Here is a 23,863-nt window from a genome sequence, read left to right on the forward strand (position 1 = left end):
ACAAGTCAAAAAATGTTCAGCTGTTTCAAACACACCTAGACAGTTTGAGAAATGGTGAGATGTCAACTAAAGACAGACAAGACTCATGGGTATTGGATCCAAATCACATCAAATTTGGGTCTACCGATGATGTTCTTCCAACTCCCCAAAACAAAGTCAGTGGTTATGTGGAGATATGGACAGTAAAATCTGGTCGCTCTCACAAAAACCTTGTATGGTCAGTGGGAAGGTGGAGTGAGTTGGTTCAGACATTTCAGTTTGTTCCAATACAACTTATAAATGACCAAAATAGTGGGTGTGAAAGTTGCGCTGGACGTTTTAGACCAAAGAACCAAAATTTGGTCCTACCAAAACAGGAGGTCTAAGTCTCTGGTTGAATTTCTTTGCTGTGTGAAAACACGTGTTTGGAGAGGTCACACCTTTGTACCAATTACAGGCAGTTGTGGGAAGGCTATGACTATGATATTGTATTATGCAGGGTATTGGCTAAGAGTAGCAAAACGAGAGTTATCAGAAGAAGGTGAAAGAGATAATCTGTGGTTGAAGTCAAGAAGAAGACAGATTATTTGGGCAGATGCATCATGATATTGTTGAACCGGTGACACCGATCATGCATTGAGAGCGCGGACAACTGCGCCCAATGAACGGCATTTTGCTTATAATTCACTTACTATTGTAAGCAAGCTTTTCATACTTTATACTATGCCGGTTTGTTTGTAGCCTGACCTTTCTTTGGATGTCCTCTTTTCTGACCTCAAAAGTTCCTAAAGGCCCCAGCGAGAATTGAACTCGCGACCCCTGGTTTACAAGACCAGTGCTCTAACCACTGAGCTATGGAGCCTTACCTGTAAGCGTTATAGTTATGTGTCATCATGAAGGGCTCACCCATTCACATACACACAACCACATCTGCACCGTCTGGTAGGTATTTAACTATGCTAATGCAACAGTAATATATTCTATCACCCAAAAGTCACACCATTTATAAAAACACTGAATAATTTACCTCTAAATGTATATATCCTCTGAAATTGTTACAGTGTCATTTTGTGTCACAGTATACTTGTATACAGCTAAAACGACTCGAAATTTGCTTGACTTTGGCACTGGAAGGTGGTAGAATAAGTAACACCGACTACTACACCTCACAAGTGCTCTACATGGCATTGTGGACTGGTCTACTGTGCTAGCTTTTGGATCAACTTCAAGGTGAGCTTGAACAAGTCAAAAAATGTTCAGCTGTTTCAAACACACCTAGACAGTTTGAGAAATGGTGAGATGTCAACTAAAGACAGACAAGACTCATGGGTATTGGATCCAAATCACATCAAATTTGGATCTACCGATGATGTTCTTCCAACTCCCCAAAACAAAGTCAGTGGTTATGTGGAGATATGGGCAGTAAAATCTGGTCGCTCTCACAAAAACCTTGTATGGTCAGTGGGAAGGTGGAGTGAGTTGGTTCAGACATTTCAGTTTGTTCCAATACAACTTATAAATGACCAAAATAGTGGGTGTGAAAGTTGCGCTGGACGTTTTAGACCAAAGAACCAAAATTTGGTCCTACCAAAACAGGAGGTCTAAGTCTCTGGTTGAATTTCTTTGCTGTGTGAAAACACGTGTTTGGAGAGGTCACACCTTTGTACCAATTACAGGCAGTTGTGGGAAGGCTATTACTATGATATTGTATTATGCAGGGTATTGGCTAAGAGTAGCAAAACGAGAGTTATCAGAAGAAGGTGAAAGAGATAATCTGTGGTTGAAGTCAAGAAGAAGACAGATTATTTGGGCAGATGCATCATGATATTGTTGAACCGGTGACACCGATCATGCATTGAGAGCGCGGACAACTGCGCCCAATGAACGGCATTTTGCTTATAATTCACTTACTATTGTAAGCAAGCTTTTCATACTTTATACTATGCCGGTTTGTTTGTAGACTGACCTTTCTTTGGATGTCCTCTTTTCTGACCTCAAAAGTTCCTAAAGGCCCCAGCGAGAATTGAACTCGCAACCCCTGGTTTACAAGACCAGTGCTCTAACCACTGAGCTATGGAGCCTTACCTGTAAGCATTATAGTTATGTGTCATCATGAAGGGCTCACCCATTCACATACACACAACCACATCTGCACCGTCTGGTAGGTATTTAACTATGCTAATGCAGCACTGATATATTATATCACCCAAAAGTCACACCATTTATAAAAACACTGAATAATTTACCTCTAAATGTATATATCCTCTGAAATTGTTACAGTGTCATTTTGTGTCACAGTATACTTGTATACAGCTAAAACGACTCGAAATTTGCTTGACTTTGGCACTGGAAGGTGGTAGAATAAGTAACACCGACTACTACACCTCACAAGTGCTCTACATGGCATTGTGGACTGGTCTACTGTGCTAGCTTTTGGATCAACTTCAAGGTGAGCTTGAACAAGTCAAAAAATGTTCAGCTGTTTCAAACACACCTAGACAGTTTGAGAAATGGTGAGATGTCAACTAAAGACAGACAAGACTCATGGGTATTGGATCCAAATCACATCAAATTTGGGTCTACCGATGATGTTCTTCCAACTCCCCAAAACAAAGTCAGTGGTTATGTGGAGATATGGACAGTAAAATCTGGTCGCTCTCACAAAAACCTTGTATGGTCAGTGGGAAGGTGGAGTGAGTTGGTTCAGACATTTCAGTTTGTTCCAATACAACTTATAAATGACCAAAATAGTGGGTGTGAAAGTTGCGCTGGACGTTTTAGACCAAAGAACCAAAATTTGGTCCTACCAAAACAGGAGGTCTAAGTCTCTGGTTGAATTTCTTTGCTGTGTGAAAACACGTGTTTGGAGAGGTCACACCTTTGTACCAATTACAGGCAGTTGTGGGAAGGCTATTACTATGATATTGTATTATGCAGGGTATTGGCTAAGAGTAGCAAAACGAGAGTTATCAGAAGAAGGTGAAAGAGATAATCTGTGGTTGAAGTCAAGAAGAAGACAGATTATTTGGGCAGATGCATCATGATATTGTTGAACCGGTGACACCGATCATGCATTGAGAGCGCGGACAACTGCGCCCAATGAACGGCATTTTGCTTATAATTCACTTACTATTGTAAGCAAGCTTTTCATACTTTATACTATGCCGGTTTGTTTGTAGCCTGACCTTTCTTTGGATGTCCTCTTTTCTGACCTCAAAAGTTCCTAAAGGCCCCAGCAAGAATTGAACTCGCGACCCCTGGTTTACAAGACCAGTGCTCTAACCACTGAGCTATGGAGCCTTACCTGTAAGCGTTATAGTTATGTGTCATCATGAAGGGCTCACCCATTCACATACACACAACCACATCTGCACCGTCTGGTAGGTATTTAACTATGCTAATGCAACAGTAATATATTCTATCACCCAAAAGTCACACCATTTATAAAAACACTGAATAATTTACCTCTAAATGTATATATCCTCTGAAATTGTTACAGTGTCATTTTGTGTCACAGTATACTTGTATACAGCTAAAACGACTCGAAATTTGCTTGACTTTGGCACTGGAAGGTGGTAGAATAAGTAACACCGACTACTACACCTCACAAGTGCTCTACATGGCATTGTGGACTGGTCTACTGTGCTAGCTTTTGGATCAACTTCAAGGTGAGCTTGAACAAGTAAAAAAATGTTCAGCTGTTTCAAACACACCTAGACAGTTTGAGAAATGGTGAGATGTCAACTAAAGACAGACAAGACTCATGGGTATTGGATCCAAATCACATCAAATTTGGATCTACCGATGATGTTCTTCCAACTCCCCAAAACAAAGTCAGTGGTTATGTGGAGATATGGGCAGTAAAATCTGGTCGCTCTCACAAAAACCTTGTATGGTCAGTGGGAAGGTGGAGTGAGTTGGTTCAGACATTTCAGTTTGTTCCAATACAACTTATAAATGACCAAAATAGTGGGTGTGAAAGTTGCGCTGGACGTTTTAGACCAAAGAACCAAAATTTGGTCCTACCAAAACAGGAGGTCTAAGTCTATGGTTGAATTTCTTTGCTGTGTGAAAACACGTGTTTGGATAGGTCAAACCTTTGGACCAATTACAGGCAGTTGTGGGAAGGCTATGACTATGATATTGTATTATGCAGGGTATTGGCTAAGAGTAGCAAAACGAGAGTTATCAGAAGAAGGTGAAAGAGATAATCTTTGGTTGAAGTCAAGAAGAAGACAGATTATTTGGGCAGATGCATCATGATATTGTTGAACAGGTGACACCGATCATGCATGGAGAGTGCGGACAACTGCGCCCAATGAACGGCATTTTGCTTATAATTCACTTACTATTGTAAGCAAGCTTTTCATACTTTATACTATGACGGTTTGTTTGTAGACTGACCTTTCTTTGGATGTCCTGTTTTCTGACCTCAAAAGTTCCTAAAGGCCCCAGCGAGAATTGAACTCGCAACCCCTGGTTTACAAGACCAGTGCTCTAACCACTGAGCTATGGAGCCTTACCTGTAAGCATTATAGTTATGTGTCATCATGAAGGGCTCACCCATTCACATACACACAACCACATCGCACCGTCTGGTAGGTATTTAACTATGCTAATGCAGCAGTGATATATTCTATCACCCAAAAGTCACACCATTTATAAAAACACTGAATAATTTACCTCTAAATGTATATATCCTCTGAAATTGTTACAGTGTCATTTTGTGTCACAGTATACTTGTATACAGCTAAAACGACTCGAAATTTGCTTGACTTTGGCACTGGAAGGTGGTAGAATAAGTAACACCGACTACTACACCTCACAAGTGCTCTACATGGCATTGTGGACTGGTCTACTGTGCTAGCTTTTGGATCAACTTCAAGGTGAGCTTGAACAAGTCAAAAAATGTTCAGCTGTTTCAAACACACCTAGACAGTTTGAGAAATGGTGAGATGTCAACTAAAGACAGACAAGACTCATGGGTATTGGATCCAAATCACATCAAATTTGGGTCTACCGATGATGTTCTTCCAACTCCCCAAAACAAAGTCAGTGGTTATGTGGAGATATGGGCAGTAAAATCTGGTCGCTCTCACAAAAACCTTGTATGGTCAGTGGGAAGGTGGAGTGAGTTGGTTCAGACATTTCAGTTTGTTCCAATACAACTTATAAATGACCAAAATAGTGGGTGTGAAAGTTGCGCTGGACATTTTAGACCAAAGAACCAAAATTTGGTCCTACCAAAACAGGAGGTCTAAGTCTATGGTTGAATTTCTTTGCTGTGTGAAAACACGTGTTTGGATAGGTCAAACCTTTGGACCAATTACAGGCAGTTGTGGGAAGGCTATGACTATGATATTGTATTATGCAGGGTATTGGCTAAGAGTAGCAAAACGAGAGTTATCAGAAGAAGGTGAAAGAGATAATCTTTGGTTGAAGTCAAGAAGAAGACAGATTATTTGGGCAGATGCATCATGATATTGTTGAACAGGTGACACCGATCATGCATGGAGAGTGCGGACAACTGCGCCCAATGAACGGCATTTTGCTTATAATTCACTTACTATTGTAAGCAAGCTTTTCATACTTTATACTATGCCGGTTTGTTTGTAGACTGACCTTTCTTTGGATGTCCTCTTTTCTGACCTCAAAAGTTCCTAAAGGCCCCAGCGAGAATTGAACTCGCGACCCCTGGTTTACAAGACCAGTGCTCTAACCACTGAGCTATGGAGCCTTACCTGTAAGCATTATAGTTATGTGTCATCATGAAGGGCTCACCCATTCACATACACACAACCACATCTGCACCGTCTGGTAGGTATTTAACTATGCTAATGCAGCAGTGATATATTATATCACCCAAAAGTCACACCATTTATAAAAACACTGAATAATTTACCTCTAAATGTATATATCCTCTGAAATTGTTACAGTGTCATTTTGTGTCACAGTATACTTGTATACAGCTAAAACGACTCGAAATTTGCTTGACTTTGGCACTGGAAGGTGGTAGAATAAGTAACACCGACTACTACACCTCACAAGTGCTCTACATGGCATTGTGGACTGGTCTACTGTGCTAGCTTTTGGATCAACTTCAAGGTGAGCTTGAACAAGTCAAAAAATGTTCAGCTGTTTCAAACACACCTAGACAGTTTGAGAAATGGTGAGATGTCAACTAAAGACAGACAAGACTCATGGGTATTGGATCCAAATCACATCAAATTTGGGTCTACCGATGATGTTCTTCCAACTCCCCAAAACAAAGTCAGTGGTTATGTGGAGATATGGGCAGTAAAATCTGGTCGCTCTCACAAAAACCTTGTATGGTCAGTGGGAAGGTGGAGTGAGTTGGTTCAGACATTTCAGTTTGTTCCAATACAACTTATAAATGACCAAAATAGTGGGTGTGAAAGTTGCGCTGGACGTTTTAGACCAAAGAACCAAAATTTGGTCCTACCAAAACAGGAGGTCTAAGTCTATGGTTGAATTTCTTTGCTGTGTGAAAACACGTGTTTGGATAGGTCAAACCTTTGGACCAATTACAGGCAGTTGTGGGAAGGCTATGACTATGATATTGTATTATGCAGGGTATTGGCTAAGAGTAGCAAAACGAGAGTTATCAGAAGAAGGTGAAAGAGATAATCTTTGGTTGAAGTCAAGAAGAAGACAGATTATTTGGGCAGATGCATCATGATATTGTTGAACAGGTGACACCGATCATGCATGGAGAGTGCGGACAACTGCGCCCAATGAACGGCATTTTGCTTATAATTCACTTACTATTGTAAGCAAGCTTTTCATACTTTATACTATGACGGTTTGTTTGTAGACTGACCTTTCTTTGGATGTCCTGTTTTCTGACCTCAAAAGTTCCTAAAGGCCCCAGCGAGAATTGAACTCGCAACCCCTGGTTTACAAGACCAGTGCTCTAACCACTGAGCTATGGAGCCTTACCTGTAAGCATTATAGTTATGTGTCATCATGAAGGGCTCACCCATTCACATACACACAACCACATCGCACCGTCTGGTAGGTATTTAACTATGCTAATGCAGCAGTGATATATTCTATCACCCAAAAGTCACACCATTTATAAAAACACTGAATAATTTACCTCTAAATGTATATATCCTCTGAAATTGTTACAGTGTCATTTTGTGTCACAGTATACTTGTATACAGCTAAAACGACTCGAAATTTGCTTGACTTTGGCACTGGAAGGTGGTAGAATAAGTAACACCGACTACTACACCTCACAAGTGCTCTACATGGCATTGTGGACTGGTCTACTGTGCTAGCTTTTGGATCAACTTCAAGGTGAGCTTGAACAAGTCAAAAAATGTTCAGCTGTTTCAAACACACCTAGACAGTTTGAGAAATGGTGAGATGTCAACTAAAGACAGACAAGACTCATGGGTATTGGATCCAAATCACATCAAATTTGGGTCTACCGATGATGTTCTTCCAACTCCCCAAAACAAAGTCAGTGGTTATGTGGAGATATGGGCAGTAAAATCTGGTCGCTCTCACAAAAACCTTGTATGGTCAGTGGGAAGGTGGAGTGAGTTGGTTCAGACATTTCAGTTTGTTCCAATACAACTTATAAATGACCAAAATAGTGGGTGTGAAAGTTGCGCTGGACATTTTAGACCAAAGAACCAAAATTTGGTCCTACCAAAACAGGAGGTCTAAGTCTATGGTTGAATTTCTTTGCTGTGTGAAAACACGTGTTTGGATAGGTCAAACCTTTGGACCAATTACAGGCAGTTGTGGGAAGGCTATGACTATGATATTGTATTATGCAGGGTATTGGCTAAGAGTAGCAAAACGAGAGTTATCAGAAGAAGGTGAAAGAGATAATCTTTGGTTGAAGTCAAGAAGAAGACAGATTATTTGGGCAGATGCATCATGATATTGTTGAACAGGTGACACCGATCATGCATGGAGAGTGCGGACAACTGCGCCCAATGAACGGCATTTTGCTTATAATTCACTTACTATTGTAAGCAAGCTTTTCATACTTTATACTATGACGGTTTGTTTGTAGACTGACCTTTCTTTGGATGTCCTCTTTTCTGACCTCAAAAGTTCCTAAAGGCCCCAGCGAGAATTGAACTCGCAACCCCTGGTTTACAAGACCAGTGCTCTAACCACTGAGCTATGGAGCCTTACCTGTAAGCATTATAGTTATGTGTCATCATGAAGGGCTCACCCATTCACATACACACAACCACATCGCACCGTCTGGTAGGTATTTAACTATGCTAATGCAGCAGTGATATATTCTATCACCCAAAAGTCACACCATTTATAAAAACACTGAATAATTTACCTCTAAATGTATATATCCTCTGAAATTGTTACAGTGTCATTTTGTGTCACAGTATACTTGTATACAGCTAAAACGACTCGAAATTTGCTTGACTTTGGCACTGGAAGGTGGTAGAATAAGTAACACCGACTACTACACCTCACAAGTGCTCTACATGGCATTGTGGACTGGTCTACTGTGCTAGCTTTTGGATCAACTTCAAGGTGAGCTTGAACAAGTCAAAAAATGTTCAGCTGTTTCAAACACACCTAGACAGTTTGAGAAATGGTGAGATGTCAACTAAAGACAGACAAGACTCATGGGTATTGGATCCAAATCACATCAAATTTGGGTCTACCGATGATGTTCTTCCAACTCCCCAAAACAAAGTCAGTGGTTATGTGGAGATATGGGCAGTAAAATCTGGTCGCTCTCACAAAAACCTTGTATGGTCAGTGGGAAGGTGGAGTGAGTTGGTTCAGACATTTCAGTTTGTTCCAATACAACTTATAAATGACCAAAATAGTGGGTGTGAAAGTTGCGCTGGACATTTTAGACCAAAGAACCAAAATTTGGTCCTACCAAAACAGGAGGTCTAAGTCTATGGTTGAATTTCTTTGCTGTGTGAAAACACGTGTTTGGATAGGTCAAACCTTTGGACCAATTACAGGCAGTTGTGGGAAGGCTATGACTATGATATTGTATTATGCAGGGTATTGGCTAAGAGTAGCAAAACGAGAGTTATCAGAAGAAGGTGAAAGAGATAATCTTTGGTTGAAGTCAAGAAGAAGACAGATTATTTGGGCAGATGCATCATGATATTGTTGAACAGGTGACACCGATCATGCATGGAGAGTGCGGACAACTGCGCCCAATGAACGGCATTTTGCTTATAATTCACTTACTATTGTAAGCAAGCTTTTCATACTTTATACTATGCCGGTTTGTTTGTAGACTGACCTTTCTTTGGATGTCCTCTTTTCTGACCTCAAAAGTTCCTAAAGGCCCCAGCGAGAATTGAACTCGCGACCCCTGGTTTACAAGACCAGTGCTCTAACCACTGAGCTATGGAGCCTTACCTGTAAGCATTATAGTTATGTGTCATCATGAAGGGCTCACCCATTCACATACACACAACCACATCTGCACCGTCTGGTAGGTATTTAACTATGCTAATGCAGCAGTGATATATTATATCACCCAAAAGTCACACCATTTATAAAAACACTGAATAATTTACCTCTAAATGTATATATCCTCTGAAATTGTTACAGTGTCATTTTGTGTCACAGTATACTTGTATACAGCTAAAACGACTCGAAATTTGCTTGACTTTGGCACTGGAAGGTGGTAGAATAAGTAACACTGACTACTACACCTCACAAGTGCTCTACATGGCATTGTGGACTGGTCTACTGTGCTAGCTTTTGGATCAACTTCAAGGTGAGCTTGAACAAGTCAAAAAATGTTCAGCTGTTTCAAACACACCTAGACAGTTTGAGAAATGGTGAGATGTCAACTAAAGACAGACAAGACTCATGGGTATTGGATCCAAATCACATCAAATTTGGGTCTACCGATGATGTTCTTCCAACTCCCCAAAACAAAGTCAGTGGTTATGTGGAGATATGGGCAGTAAAATCTGGTCGCTCTCACAAAAACCTTGTATGGTCAGTGGGAAGGTGGAGTGAGTTGGTTCAGACATTTCAGTTTGTTCCAATACAACTTATAAATGACCAAAATAGTGGGTGTGAAAGTTGCGCTGGACGTTTTAGACCAAAGAACCAAAATTTGGTCCTACCAAAACAGGAGGTCTAAGTCTATGGTTGAATTTCTTTGCTGTGTGAAAACACGTGTTTGGATAGGTCAAACCTTTGGACCAATTACAGGCAGTTGTGGGAAGGCTATGACTATGATATTGTATTATGCAGGGTATTGGCTAAGAGTAGCAAAACGAGAGTTATCAGAAGAAGGTGAAAGAGATAATCTTTGGTTGAAGTCAAGAAGAAGACAGATTATTTGGGCAGATGCATCATGATATTGTTGAACAGGTGACACCGATCATGCATGGAGAGTGCGGACAACTGCGCCCAATGAACGGCATTTTGCTTATAATTCACTTACTATTGTAAGCAAGCTTTTCATACTTTATACTATGCCGGTTTGTTTGTAGCCTGACCTTTCTTTGGATGTCCTCTTTTCTGACCTCAAAAGTTCCTAAAGGCCCCAGCGAGAGTTGAACTCGCGACCCCTGGTTTACAAGACCAGTGCTCTAACCACTGAGCTATGGAGCCTTACCTGTAAGCGTTATAGTTATGTGTCATCATGAAGGGCTCACCCATTCACATACACACAACCACATCTGCACCGTCTGGTAGGTATTTAACTATGCTAATGCAGCAGTGATATATTCTATCACCCAAAAGTCACACCATTTATAAAAACACTGAATAATTTACCTCTAAATGTATATATCCTCTGAAATTGTTACAGTGTCATTTTGTGTCACAGTATACTTGTATACAGCTAAAACGACTCGAAATTTGCTTGACTTTGGCACTGGAAGGTGGTAGAATAAGTAACACCGACTACTACACCTCACAAGTGCTCTACATGGCATTGTGGACTGGTCTACTGTGCTAGCTTTTGGATCAACTTCAAGGTGAGCTTGAACAAGTAAAAAAATTTTCAGCTGTTTCAAACACACCTAGACAGTTTGAGAAATGGTGAGATGTCAACTAAAGACAGACAAGACTCATGGGTATTGGATCCAAATCACATCAAATTTGGGTCTACCGATGATGTTCTTCCAACTCCCAAAAACAAAGTCAGTGGTTATGTGGAGATATGGGCAGTAAAATCTGGTCGCTCTCACAAAAACCTTGTATGGTCAGTGGGAAGGTGGAGTGAGTTGGTTCAGACATTTCAGTTTGTTCCAATACAACTTATAAATGACCAAAATAGTGGGTGTGAAAGTTGCGCTGGACGTTTTAGACCAAAGAACCAAAATTTGGTCCTACCAAAACAGGAGGTCTAAGTCTCTGGTTGAATTTCTTTGCTGTGTGAAAACACGTGTTTGGAGAGGTCAAACCTTTGGACCAATTACAGGCAGTTGTGGGAAGGCTATTACTATGATATTGTATTATGCAAGGTATTGGCTAAGAGTAGCAAAACGAGAGTTATCAGAAGAAGGTGAAAGAGATAATCTGTGGTTGAAGTCAAGAAGAAGACAGATTATTTGGGCAGATGCATCATGATATTGTTGAACAGGTGACACCGATCATGCATGGAGAGTGCGGACAACTGCGCCCAATGAACAGCATTTTGCTTATAATTCACTTACTATTGTAAGCAAGCTTTTCATACTTTATACTATGCCGGTTTGTTTGTAGACTGACCTTTCTTTGGATGTCCTCTTTTCTGACCTCAAAAGTTCCTAAAGGCCCCAGCGAGAATTGAACTCGCAACCCCTGGTTTACAAGACCAGTGCTCTAACCACTGAGCTATGGAGCCTTACCTGTAAGCATTATAGTTATGTGTCATCATGAAGGGCTCACCCATTCACATACACACAACCACATCTGCACCGTCTGGTAGGTATTTAACTATGCTAATGCAGCACTGATATATTATATCACCCAAAAGTCACACCATTTATAAAAACACTGAATAATTTACCTCTAAATGTATATATCCTGTGAAATTGTTACAGTGTCATTTTGTGTCACAGTATACTTGTATACAGCTAAAACGACTCGAAATTTGCTTGACTTTGGCACTGGAAGGTGGTAGAATAAGTAACACCGACTACTACACCTCACAAGTGCTCTACATGGCATTGTGGACTGGTCTACTGTGCTAGCTTTTGGATCAACTTCAAGGTGAGCTTGAACAAGTCAAAAAATGTTCAGCTGTTTCAAACACACCTAGACAGTTTGAGAAATGGTGAGATGTCAACTAAAGACAGACAAGACTCATGGGTATTGGATCCAAATCACATCAAATTTGGGTCTACCGATGATGTTCTTCCAACTCCCCAAAACAAAGTCAGTGGTTATGTGGAGATATGGACAGTAAAATCTGGTCGCTCTCACAAAAACCTTGTATGGTCAGTGGGAAGGTGGAGTGAGTTGGTTCAGACATTTCAGTTTGTTCCAATACAACTTATAAATGACCAAAATAGTGGGTGTGAAAGTTGCGCTGGACGTTTTAGACCAAAGAACCAAAATTTGGTCCTACCAAAACAGGAGGTCTAAGTCTCTGGTTGAATTTCTTTGCTGTGTGAAAACAAGTGTTTGGAGAGGTCACACCTTTGTACCAATTACGGGCAGTTGTGGGAAGGCTATTACTATGATATTGTATTATGCAGGGTATTGGCTAAGAGTAGCAAAACGAGAGTTATCAGAAGAAGGTGAAAGAGATAATCTGTGGTTGAAGTCAAGAAGAAGACAGATTATTTGGGCAGATGCATCATGATATTGTTGAACCGGTGACACCGATCATGCATTGAGAGCGCGGACAACTGCGCCCAATGAACGGCATTTTGCTTATAATTCACTTACTATTGTAAGCAAGCTTTTCATACTTTATACTATGCCGGTTTGTTTGTAGCCTGACCTTTCTTTGGATGTCCTCTTTTCTGACCTCAAAAGTTCCTAAAGGCCCCAGCGAGAATTGAACTCGCGACCCCTGGTTTACAAGACCAGTGCTCTAACCACTGAGCTATGGAGCCTTACCTGTAAGCGTTATAGTTATGTGTCATCATGAAGGGCTCACCCATTCACATACACACAACCACATCTGCACCGTCTGGTAGGTATTTAACTATGCTAATGCAGCAGTGATATATTCTATCACCCAAAAGTCACACCATTTATAAAAACACTGAATAATTTACCTCTAAATGTATATATCCTCTGAAATTGTTACAGTGTCATTTTGTGTCACAGTATACTTGTATACAGCTAAAACGACTCGAAATTTGCTTGACTTTGGCACTGGAAGGTGGTAGAATAAGTAACACCGACTACTACACCTCACAAGTGCTCTACATGGCATTGTGGACTGGTCTACTGTGCTAGCTTTTGGATCAACTTCAAGGTGAGCTTGAACAAGTCAAAAAATGTTCAGCTGTTTCAAACACACCTAGACAGTTTGAGAAATGGTGAGATGTCAACTAAAGACAGACAAGACTCATGGGTATTGGATCCAAATCACATCAAATTTGGATCTACCGATGATGTTCTTCCAACTCCCCAAAACAAAGTCAGTGGTTATGTGGAGATATGGGCAGTAAAATCTGGTCGCTCTCACAAAAACCTTGTATGGTCAGTGGGAAGGTGGAGTGAGTTGGTTCAGACATTTCAGTTTGTTCCAATACAACTTATAAATGACCAAAATAGTGGGTGTGAAAGTTGCGCTGGACGTTTTAGACCAAAGAACCAAAATTTGGTCCTACCAAAACAGGAGGTCTAAGTCTATGGTTGAATTTCTTTGCTGTGTGAAAACACGTGTTTGGATAGGTCAAACCTTTGGACCAATTACAGGCAGTTGTGGGAAGGCTATGACTATGATATTGTATTATGCAGGGTATTGGCTAAGAGTAGCAAAACGAGAGTTATCAGAAGAAGGTGAAAGAGATAATCTTTGGTTGAAGTCAAGAAGAAGACAGATTATTTGGGCAGATGCATCATGATATTGTTGAACAGGTGACACCGATCATGCATGGAGAGTGCGGACAACTGCGCCCAATGAACAGCATTTTGCTTATAATTCACTTACTATTGTAAGCAAGCTTTTCATACTTTATACTATGCCGGTTTGTTTGTAGACTGACCTTTCTTTGGATGTCCTCTTTTCTGACCTCAAAAGTTCCTAAAGGCCCCAGCGAGAATTGAACTCGCAACCCCTGGTTTACAAGACCAGTGCTCTAACCACTGAGCTATGGAGCCTTACCTGTAAGCATTATAGTTATGTGTCATCATGAAGGGCTCACCCATTCACATACACACAACCACATCTGCACCGTCTGGTAGGTATTTAACTATGCTAATGCAGCACTGATATATTATATCACCCAAAAGTCACACCATTTATAAAAACACTGAATAATTTACCTCTAAATGTATATATCCTCTGAAATTGTTACAGTGTCATTTTGTGTCACAGTATACTTGTATACAGCTAAAACGACTCGAAATTTGCTTGACTTTGGCACTGGAAGGTGGTAGAATAAGTAACACCGACTACTACACCTCACAAGTGCTCTACATGGCATTGTGGACTGGTCTACTGTGCTAGCTTTTGGATCAACTTCAAGGTGAGCTTGAACAAGTAAAAAAATGTTCAGCTGTTTCAAACACACCTAGACAGTTTGAGAAATGGTGAGATGTCAACTAAAGACAGACAAGACTCATGGGTATTGGATCCAAATCACATCAAATTTGGGTCTACCGATGATGTTCTTCCAACTCCCCAAAACAAAGTCAGTGGTTATGTGGAGATATGGACAGTAAAATCTGGTCGCTCTCACAAAAACCTTGTATGGTCAGTGGGAAGGTGGAGTGAGTTGGTTCAGACATTTCAGTTTGTTCCAATACAACTTATAAATGACCAAAATAGTGGGTGTGAAAGTTGCGCTGGACGTTTTAGACCAAAGAACCAAAATTTGGTCCTACCAAAACAGGAGGTCTAAGTCTCTGGTTGAATTTCTTTGCTGTGTGAAAACACGTGTTTGGAGAGGTCACACCTTTGTACCAATTACAGGCAGTTGTGGGAAGGCTATTACTATGATATTGTATTATGCAGGGTATTGGCTAAGAGTAGCAAAACGAGAGTTATCAGAAGAAGGTGAAAGAGATAATCTGTGGTTGAAGTCAAGAAGAAGACAGATTATTTGGGCAGATGCATCATGATATTGTTGAACCGGTGACACCGATCATGCATTGAGAGCGCGGACAACTGCGCCCAATGAACGGCATTTTGCTTATAATTCACTTACTCTAGTAAGCAAGCTTTTCATACTTTATACTATGCCGGTTTGTTTGTAGCCTGACCTTTCTTTGGATGTCCTCTTTTCTGACCTCAAAAGTTCCTAAAGGCCCCAGCGAGAATTGAACTCGCGACCCCTGGTTTACAAGACCAGTGCTCTAACCACTGAGCTATGGAGCCTTACCTGTAAGCGTTATAGTTATGTGTCATCATGAAGGGCTCACCCATTCACATACACACAACCACATCTGCACCGTCTGGTAGGTATTTAACTATGCTAATGCAGCAGTGATATATTCTATCACCCAAAAGTCACACCATTTATAAAAACACTGAATAATTTACCTCTAAATGTATATATCCTCTGAAATTGTTACAGTGTCATTTTGTGTCACAGTATACTTGTATACAGCTAAAACGACTCGAAATTTGCTTGACTTTGGCACTGGAAGGTGGTAGAATAAGTAACACCGACTACTACACCTCACAAGTGCTCTACATGGCATTGTGGACTGGTCTACTGTGCTAGCTTTTGGATCAACTTCAAGGTGAGCTTGAACAAGTCAAAAAATGTTCAGCTGTTTCAAACACACCTAGACAGTTTGAGAAATGGTGAGATGTCAACTAAAGACAGACAAGACTCATGGGTATTGGATCCAAATCACATCAAATTTGGATCTACCGATGATGTTCTTCCAACTCCCCAAAACAAAGTCAGTGGTTATGTGGAGATATGGGCAGTAAAATCTGGTCGCTCTCACAAAAACCTTGTATGGTCAGTGGGAAGGTGGAGTGAGTTGGTTCAGACATTTCAGTTTGTTCCAATACAACTTATAAATGACCAAAATAGTGGGTGTGAAAGTTGCGCTGGACGTTTTAGACCAAAGAACCAAAATTTGGTCCTACCAAAACAGGAGGTCTAAGTCTATGGTTGAATTTCTTTGCTGTGTGAAAACACGTGTTTGGATAGGTCAAACCTTTGGACCAATTACAGGCAGTTGTGGGAAGGCTATGACTATGATATTGTATTATGCAGGGTATTGGCTAAGAGTAGCAAAACGAGAGTTATCAGAAGAAGGTGAAAGAGATAATCTTTGGTTGAAGTCAAGAAGAAGACAGATTATTTGGGCAGATGCATCATGATATTGTTGAACAGGTGACACCGATCATGCATGGAGAGTGCGGACAACTGCGCCCAATGAACAGCATTTTGCTTATAATTCACTTACTATTGTAAGCAAGCTTTTCATACTTTATACTATGCCGGTTTGTTTGTAGACTGACCTTTCTTTGGATGTCCTCTTTTCTGACCTCAAAAGTTCCTAAAGGCCCCAGCGAGAATTGAACTCGCAACCCCTGGTTTACAAGACCAGTGCTCTAACCACTGAGCTATGGAGCCTTACCTGTAAGCATTATAGTTATGTGTCATCATGAAGGGCTCACCCATTCACATACACACAACCACATCTGCACCGTCTGGTAGGTATTTAACTATGCTAATGCAGCACTGATATATTATATCACCCAAAAGTCACACCATTTATAAAAACACTGAATAATTTACCTCTAAATGTATATATCCTCTGAAATTGTTACAGTGTCATTTTGTGTCACAGTATACTTGTATACAGCTAAAACGACTCGAAATTTGCTTGACTTTGGCACTGGAAGGTGGTAGAATAAGTAACACCGACTACTACACCTCACAAGTGCTCTACATGGCATTGTGGACTGGTCTACTGTGCTAGCTTTTGGATCAACTTCAAGGTGAGCTTGAACAAGTAAAAAAATGTTCAGCTGTTTCAAACACACCTAGACAGTTTGAGAAATGGTGAGATGTCAACTAAAGACAGACAAGACTCATGGGTATTGGATCCAAATCACATCAAATTTGGGTCTACCGATGATGTTCTTCCAACTCCCCAAAACAAAGTCAGTGGTTATGTGGAGATATGGACAGTAAAATCTGGTCGCTCTCACAAAAACCTTGTATGGTCAGTGGGAAGGTGGAGTGAGTTGGTTCAGACATTTCAGTTTGTTCCAATACAACTTATAAATGACCAAAATAGTGGGTGTGAAAGTTGCGCTGGACGTTTTAGACCAAAGAACCAAAATTTGGTCCTACCAAAACAGGAGGTCTAAGTCTCTGGTTGAATTTCTTTGCTGTGTGAAAACACGTGTTTGGAGAGGTCACACCTTTGTACCAATTACAGGCAGTTGTGGGAAGGCTATTACTATGATATTGTATTATGCAGGGTATTGGCTAAGAGTAGCAAAACGAGAGTTATCAGAAGAAGGTGAAAGAGATAATCTGTGGTTGAAGTCAAGAAGAAGACAGATTATTTGGGCAGATGCATCATGATATTGTTGAACCGGTGACACCGATCATGCATTGAGAGCGCGGACAACTGCGCCCAATGAACGGCATTTTGCTTATAATTCACTTACTCTAGTAAGCAAGCTTTTCATACTTTATACTATGCCGGTTTGTTTGTAGCCTGACCTTTCTTTGGATGTCCTCTTTTCTGACCTCAAAAGTTCCTAAAGGCCCCAGCGAGAATTGAACTCGCGACCCCTGGTTTACAAGACCAGTGCTCTAACCACTGAGCTATGGAGCCTTACCTGTAAGCGTTATAGTTATGTGTCATCATGAAGGGCTCACCCATTCACATACACACAACCACATCTGCACCGTCTGGTAGGTATTTAACTATGCTAATGCAGCAGTGATATATTCTATCACCCAAAAGTCACACCATTTATAAAAACACTGAATAATTTACCTCTAAATGTATATATCCTCTGAAATTGTTACAGTGTCATTTTGTGTCACAGTATACTTGTATACAGCTAAAACGACTCGAAATTTGCTTGACTTTGGCACTGGAAGGTGGTAGAATAAGTAACACCGACTACTACACCTCACAAGTGCTCTACATGGCATTGTGGACTGGTCTACTGTGCTAGCTTTTGGATCAACTTCAAGGTGAGCTTGAACAAGTCAAAAAATGTTCAGCTGTTTCAAACACACCTAGACAGTTTGAGAAATGGTGAGATGTCAACTAAAGACAGACAAGACTCATGGGTATTGGATCCAAATCACATCAAATTTGGATCTACCGATGATGTTCTTCCAACTCCCCAAAACAAAGTCAGTGGTTATGTGGAGATATGGGCAGTAAAATCTGGTCGCTCTCACAAAAACCTTGTATGGTCAGTGGGAAGGTGGAGTGAGTTGGTTCAGACATTTCAGTTTGTTCCAATACAACTTATAAATGACCAAAATAGTGGGTGTGAAAGTTGCGCTGGACGTTTTAGACCAAAGAACCAAAATTTGGTCCTACCAAAACAGGAGGTCTAAGTCTATGGTTGAATTTCTTTGCTGTGTGAAAACACGTGTTTGGATAGGTCAAACCTTTGGACCAATTACAGGCAGTTGTGGGAAGGCTATGACTATGATATTGTATTATGCAGGGTATTGGCTAAGAGTAGCAAAACGAGAGTTATCAGAAGAAGGTGAAAGAGATAATCTTTGGTTGAAGTCAAGAAGAAGACAGATTATTTGGGCAGATGCATCATGATATTGTTGAACAGGTGACACCGATCATGCATGGAGAGTGCGGACAACTGCGCCCAATGAACAGCATTTTGCTTATAATTCACTTACTATTGTAAGCAAGCTTTTCATACTTTATACTATGCCGGTTTGTTTGTAGACTGACCTTTCTTTGGATGTCCTCTTTTCTGACCTCAAAAGTTCCTAAAGGCCCCAGCGAGAATTGAACTCGCAACCCCTGGTTTACAAGACCAGTGCTCTAACCACTGAGCTATGGAGCCTTACCTGTAAGCATTATAGTTATGTGTCATCATGAAGGGCTCACCCATTCACATACACACAACCACATCTGCACCGTCTGGTAGGTATTTAACTATGCTAATGCAGCACTGATATATTATATCACCCAAAAGTCACACCATTTATAAAAACACTGAATAATTTACCTCTAAATGTATATATCCTCTGAAATTGTTACAGTGTCATTTTGTGTCACAGTATACTTGTATACAGCTAAAACGACTCGAAATTTGCTTGACTTTGGCACTGGAAGGTGGTAGAATAAGTAACACCGACTACTACACCTCACAAGTGCTCTACATGGCATTGTGGACTGGTCTACTGTGCTAGCTTTTGGATCAACTTCAAGGTGAGCTTGAACAAGTAAAAAAATGTTCAGCTGTTTCAAACACACCTAGACAGTTTGAGAAATGGTGAGATGTCAACTAAAGACAGACAAGACTCATGGGTATTGGATCCAAATCACATCAAATTTGGGTCTACCGATGATGTTCTTCCAACTCCCCAAAACAAAGTCAGTGGTTATGTGGAGATATGGACAGTAAAATCTGGTCGCTCTCACAAAAACCTTGTATGGTCAGTGGGAAGGTGGAGTGAGTTGGTTCAGACATTTCAGTTTGTTCCAATACAACTTATAAATGACCAAAATAGTGGGTGTGAAAGTTGCGCTGGACGTTTTAGACCAAAGAACCAAAATTTGGTCCTACCAAAACAGGAGGTCTAAGTCTCTGGTTGAATTTCTTTGCTGTGTGAAAACACGTGTTTGGAGAGGTCACACCTTTGTACCAATTACAGGCAGTTGTGGGAAGGCTATTACTATGATATTGTATTATGCAGGGTATTGGCTAAGAGTAGCAAAACGAGAGTTATCAGAAGAAGGTGAAAGAGATAATCTGTGGTTGAAGTCAAGAAGAAGACAGATTATTTGGGCAGATGCATCATGATATTGTTGAACCGGTGACACCGATCATGCATTGAGAGCGCGGACAACTGCACCCAATGAACGGCATTTTGCTTATAATTCACTTACTATTGTAAGCAAGCTTTTCATACTTTATACTATGCCGGTTTGTTTGTAGCCTGACCTTTCTTTGGATGTCCTCTTTTCTGACCTCAAAAGTTCCTAAAGGCCCCAGCGAGAATTGAACTCGCGACCCCTGGTTTACAAGACCAGTGCTCTAACCACTGAGCTATGGAGCCTTACCTGTAAGCGTTATAGTTATGTGTCATCATGAAGGGCTCACCCATTCACATACACACAACCACATCTGCACCGTCTGGTAGGTATTTAACTATGCTAATGCAGCAGTGATATATTCTATCACCCAAAAGTCACACCATTTATAAAAACACTGAATAATTTACCTCTAAATGTATATATCCTCTGAAATTGTTACAGTGTCATTTTGTGTCACAGTATACTTGTATACAGCTAAAACGACTCGAAATTTGCTTGACTTTGGCACTGGAAGGTGGTAGAATAAGTAACACCGACTACTACACCTCACAAGTGCTCTACATGGCATTGTGGACTGGTCTACTGTGCTAGCTTTTGGATCAACTTCAAGGTGAGCTTGAACAAGTCAAAAAATGTTCAGCTGTTTCAAACACACCTAGACAGTTTGAGAAATGGTGAGATGTCAACTAAAGACAGACAAGACTCATGGGTATTGGATCCAAATCACATCAAATTTGGATCTACCGATGATGTTCTTCCAACTCCCCAAAACAAAGTCAGTGGTTATGTGGAGATATGGGCAGTAAAATCTGGTCGCTCTCACAAAAACCTTGTATGGTCAGTGGGAAGGTGGAGTGAGTTGGTTCAGACATTTCAGTTTGTTCCAATACAACTTATAAATGACCAAAATAGTGGGTGTGAAAGTTGCGCTGGACGTTTTAGACCAAAGAACCAAAATTTGGTCCTACCAAAACAGGAGGTCTAAGTCTATGGTTGAATTTCTTTGCTGTGTGAAAACACGTGTTTGGATAGGTCAAACCTTTGGACCAATTACAGGCAGTTGTGGGAAGGCTATGACTATGATATTGTATTATGCAGGGTATTGGCTAAGAGTAGCAAAACGAGAGTTATCAGAAGAAGGTGAAAGAGATAATCTTTGGTTGAAGTCAAGAAGAAGACAGATTATTTGGGCAGATGCATCATGATATTGTTGAACAGGTGACACCGATCATGCATGGAGAGTGCGGACAACTGCGCCCAATGAACAGCATTTTGCTTATAATTCACTTACTATTGTAAGCAAGCTTTTCATACTTTATACTATGCCGGTTTGTTTGTAGACTGACCTTTCTTTGGATGTCCTCTTTTCTGACCTCAAAAGTTCCTAAAGGCCCCAGCGAGAATTGAACTCGCAACCCCTGGTTTACAAGACCAGTGCTCTAACCACTGAGCTATGGAGCCTTACCTGTAAGCATTATAGTTATGTGTCATCATGAAGGGCTCACCCATTCACATACACACAACCACATCTGCACCGTCTGGTAGGTATTTAACTATGCTAATGCAGCACTGATATATTATATCACCCAAAAGTCACACCATTTATAAAAACACTGAATAATTTACCTCTAAATGTATATATCCTCTGAAATTGTTACAGTGTCATTTTGTGTCACAGTATACTTGTATACAGCTAAAACGACTCGAAATTTGCTTGACTTTGGCACTGGAAGGTGGTAGAATAAGTAACACCGACTACTACACCTCACAAGTGCTCTACATGGCATTGTGGACTGGTCTACTGTGCTAGCTTTTGGATCAACTTCAAGGTGAGCTTGAACAAGTAAAAAAATGTTCAGCTGTTTCAAACACACCTAGACAGTTTGAGAAATGGTGAGATGTCAACTAAAGACAGACAAGACTCATGGGTATTGGATCCAAATCACATCAAATTTGGGTCTACCGATGATGTTCTTCCAACTCCCCAAAACAAAGTCAGTGGTTATGTGGAGATATGGACAGTAAAATCTGGTCGCTCTCACAAAAACCTTGTATGGTCAGTGGGAAGGTGGAGTGAGTTGGTTCAGACATTTCAGTTTGTTCCAATACAACTTATAAATGACCAAAATAGTGGGTGTGAAAGTTGCGCTGGACGTTTTAGACCAAAGAACCAAAATTTGGTCCTACCAAAACAGGAGGTCTAAGTCTCTGGTTGAATTTCTTTGCTGTGTGAAAACACGTGTTTGGAGAGGTCACACCTTTGTACCAATTACAGGCAGTTGTGGGAAGGCTATTACTATGATATTGTATTATGCAGGGTATTGGCTAAGAGTAGCAAAACGAGAGTTATCAGAAGAAGGTGAAAGAGATAATCTGTGGTTGAAGTCAAGAAGAAGACAGATTATTTGGGCAGATGCATCATGATATTGTTGAACCGGTGACACCGATCATGCATTGAGAGCGCGGACAACTGCACCCAATGAACGGCATTTTGCTTATAATTCACTTACTATTGTAAGCAAGCTTTTCATACTTTATACTATGCCGGTTTGTTTGTAGCCTGACCTTTCTTTGGATGTCCTCTTTTCTGACCTCAAAAGTTCCTAAAGGCCCCAGCGAGAATTGAACTCGCGACCCCTGGTTTACAAGACCAGTGCTCTAACCACTGAGCTATGGAGCCTTACCTGTAAGCGTTATAGTTATGTGTCATCATGAAGGGCTCACCCATTCACATACACACAACCACATCTGCACCGTCTGGTAGGTATTTAACTATGCTAATGCAACAGTAATATATTCTATCACCCAAAAGTCACACCATTTATAAAAACACTGAATAATTTACCTCTAAATGTATATATCCTCTGAAATTGTTACAGTGTCATTTTGTGTCACAGTATACTTGTATACAGCTAAAACGACTCGAAATTTGCTTGACTTTGGCACTGGAAGGTGGTAGAATAAGTAACACCGACTACTACACCTCACAAGTGCTCTACATGGCATTGTGGACTGGTCTACTGTGCTAGCTTTTGGATCAACTTCAAGGTGAGCTTGAACAAGTCAAAAAATGTTCAGCTGTTTCAAACACACCTAGACAGTTTGAGAAATGGTGAGATGTCAACTAAAGACAGACAAGACTCATGGGTATTGGATCCAAATCACATCAAATTTGGATCTACCGATGATGTTCTTCCAACTCCCCAAAACAAAGTCAGTGGTTATGTGGAGATATGGGCAGTAAAATCTGGTCGCTCTCACAAAAACCTTGTATGGTCAGTGGGAAGGTGGAGTGAGTTGGTTCAGACATTTCAGTTTGTTCCAATACAACTTATAAATGACCAAAATAGTGGGTGTGAAAGTTGCGCTGGACGTTTTAGACCAAAGAACCAAAATTTGGTCCTACCAAAACAGGAGGTCTAAGTCTATGGTTGAATTTCTTTGCTGTGTGAAAACACGTGTTTGGATAGGTCAAACCTTTGGACCAATTACAGGCAGTTGTGGGAAGGCTATGACTATGATATTGTATTATGCAGGGTATTGGCTAAGAGTAGCAAAACGAGAGTTATCAGAAGAAGGTGAAAGAGATAATCTTTGGTTGAAGTCAAGAAGAAGACAGATTATTTGGGCAGATGCATCATGATATTGTTGAACAGGTGACACCGATCATGCATGGAGAGTGCGGACAACTGCGCCCAATGAACGGCATTTTGCTTATAATTCACTTACTATTGTAAGCAAGCTTTTCATACTTTATACTATG

General features: G+C 40.6%; 19 non-coding genes across 19 annotated transcripts; all 19 read right to left on the bottom strand.

The window, feature by feature from the left end:
• Nucleotides 1-768: 768 nt before the first annotated feature.
• On the bottom strand, nt 769-841 carry trnat-ugu (transfer RNA threonine (anticodon UGU)). Its single transcript has one exon. It is a non-coding gene; the product is annotated as a tRNA-Thr (tRNA).
• Nucleotides 842-1,987: 1,146 nt separating this feature from the next.
• On the bottom strand, nt 1,988-2,060 carry trnat-ugu (transfer RNA threonine (anticodon UGU)). The gene has a single exon. It is a non-coding gene; the product is annotated as a tRNA-Thr (tRNA).
• Nucleotides 2,061-3,206: 1,146 nt separating this feature from the next.
• On the bottom strand, nt 3,207-3,279 carry trnat-ugu (transfer RNA threonine (anticodon UGU)). The gene has a single exon. It is a non-coding gene; the product is annotated as a tRNA-Thr (tRNA).
• A 1,146-nt stretch (nt 3,280-4,425) lies between these two features.
• trnat-ugu (transfer RNA threonine (anticodon UGU)) lies at nt 4,426-4,498 on the bottom strand. Its single transcript has one exon. It is a non-coding gene; the product is annotated as a tRNA-Thr (tRNA).
• Nucleotides 4,499-5,643: 1,145 nt separating this feature from the next.
• trnat-ugu (transfer RNA threonine (anticodon UGU)) lies at nt 5,644-5,716 on the bottom strand. Its single transcript has one exon. It is a non-coding gene; the product is annotated as a tRNA-Thr (tRNA).
• Nucleotides 5,717-6,862: 1,146 nt separating this feature from the next.
• Nucleotides 6,863-6,935, bottom strand: trnat-ugu (transfer RNA threonine (anticodon UGU)). Its single transcript has one exon. It is a non-coding gene; the product is annotated as a tRNA-Thr (tRNA).
• A 1,145-nt stretch (nt 6,936-8,080) lies between these two features.
• trnat-ugu (transfer RNA threonine (anticodon UGU)) lies at nt 8,081-8,153 on the bottom strand. The gene has a single exon. It is a non-coding gene; the product is annotated as a tRNA-Thr (tRNA).
• Nucleotides 8,154-9,298: 1,145 nt separating this feature from the next.
• On the bottom strand, nt 9,299-9,371 carry trnat-ugu (transfer RNA threonine (anticodon UGU)). Its single transcript has one exon. It is a non-coding gene; the product is annotated as a tRNA-Thr (tRNA).
• Nucleotides 9,372-10,517: 1,146 nt separating this feature from the next.
• trnat-ugu (transfer RNA threonine (anticodon UGU)) lies at nt 10,518-10,590 on the bottom strand. The gene has a single exon. It is a non-coding gene; the product is annotated as a tRNA-Thr (tRNA).
• Nucleotides 10,591-11,736: 1,146 nt separating this feature from the next.
• trnat-ugu (transfer RNA threonine (anticodon UGU)) lies at nt 11,737-11,809 on the bottom strand. The gene has a single exon. It is a non-coding gene; the product is annotated as a tRNA-Thr (tRNA).
• Nucleotides 11,810-12,955: 1,146 nt separating this feature from the next.
• Nucleotides 12,956-13,028, bottom strand: trnat-ugu (transfer RNA threonine (anticodon UGU)). The gene has a single exon. It is a non-coding gene; the product is annotated as a tRNA-Thr (tRNA).
• Nucleotides 13,029-14,174: 1,146 nt separating this feature from the next.
• On the bottom strand, nt 14,175-14,247 carry trnat-ugu (transfer RNA threonine (anticodon UGU)). Its single transcript has one exon. It is a non-coding gene; the product is annotated as a tRNA-Thr (tRNA).
• A 1,146-nt stretch (nt 14,248-15,393) lies between these two features.
• Nucleotides 15,394-15,466, bottom strand: trnat-ugu (transfer RNA threonine (anticodon UGU)). Its single transcript has one exon. It is a non-coding gene; the product is annotated as a tRNA-Thr (tRNA).
• Nucleotides 15,467-16,612: 1,146 nt separating this feature from the next.
• Nucleotides 16,613-16,685, bottom strand: trnat-ugu (transfer RNA threonine (anticodon UGU)). Its single transcript has one exon. It is a non-coding gene; the product is annotated as a tRNA-Thr (tRNA).
• Nucleotides 16,686-17,831: 1,146 nt separating this feature from the next.
• On the bottom strand, nt 17,832-17,904 carry trnat-ugu (transfer RNA threonine (anticodon UGU)). The gene has a single exon. It is a non-coding gene; the product is annotated as a tRNA-Thr (tRNA).
• A 1,146-nt stretch (nt 17,905-19,050) lies between these two features.
• trnat-ugu (transfer RNA threonine (anticodon UGU)) lies at nt 19,051-19,123 on the bottom strand. The gene has a single exon. It is a non-coding gene; the product is annotated as a tRNA-Thr (tRNA).
• A 1,146-nt stretch (nt 19,124-20,269) lies between these two features.
• trnat-ugu (transfer RNA threonine (anticodon UGU)) lies at nt 20,270-20,342 on the bottom strand. The gene has a single exon. It is a non-coding gene; the product is annotated as a tRNA-Thr (tRNA).
• Nucleotides 20,343-21,488: 1,146 nt separating this feature from the next.
• trnat-ugu (transfer RNA threonine (anticodon UGU)) lies at nt 21,489-21,561 on the bottom strand. Its single transcript has one exon. It is a non-coding gene; the product is annotated as a tRNA-Thr (tRNA).
• Nucleotides 21,562-22,707: 1,146 nt separating this feature from the next.
• On the bottom strand, nt 22,708-22,780 carry trnat-ugu (transfer RNA threonine (anticodon UGU)). The gene has a single exon. It is a non-coding gene; the product is annotated as a tRNA-Thr (tRNA).
• Between the last annotated feature and the right edge of the window lie 1,083 nt (nt 22,781-23,863).

This window comes from Brachyhypopomus gauderio, chromosome 7 (genome assembly GCF_052324685.1).
Source record: "Brachyhypopomus gauderio isolate BG-103 chromosome 7, BGAUD_0.2, whole genome shotgun sequence".
Lineage (NCBI taxonomy): Eukaryota > Metazoa > Chordata > Actinopteri > Gymnotiformes > Hypopomidae > Brachyhypopomus > Brachyhypopomus gauderio.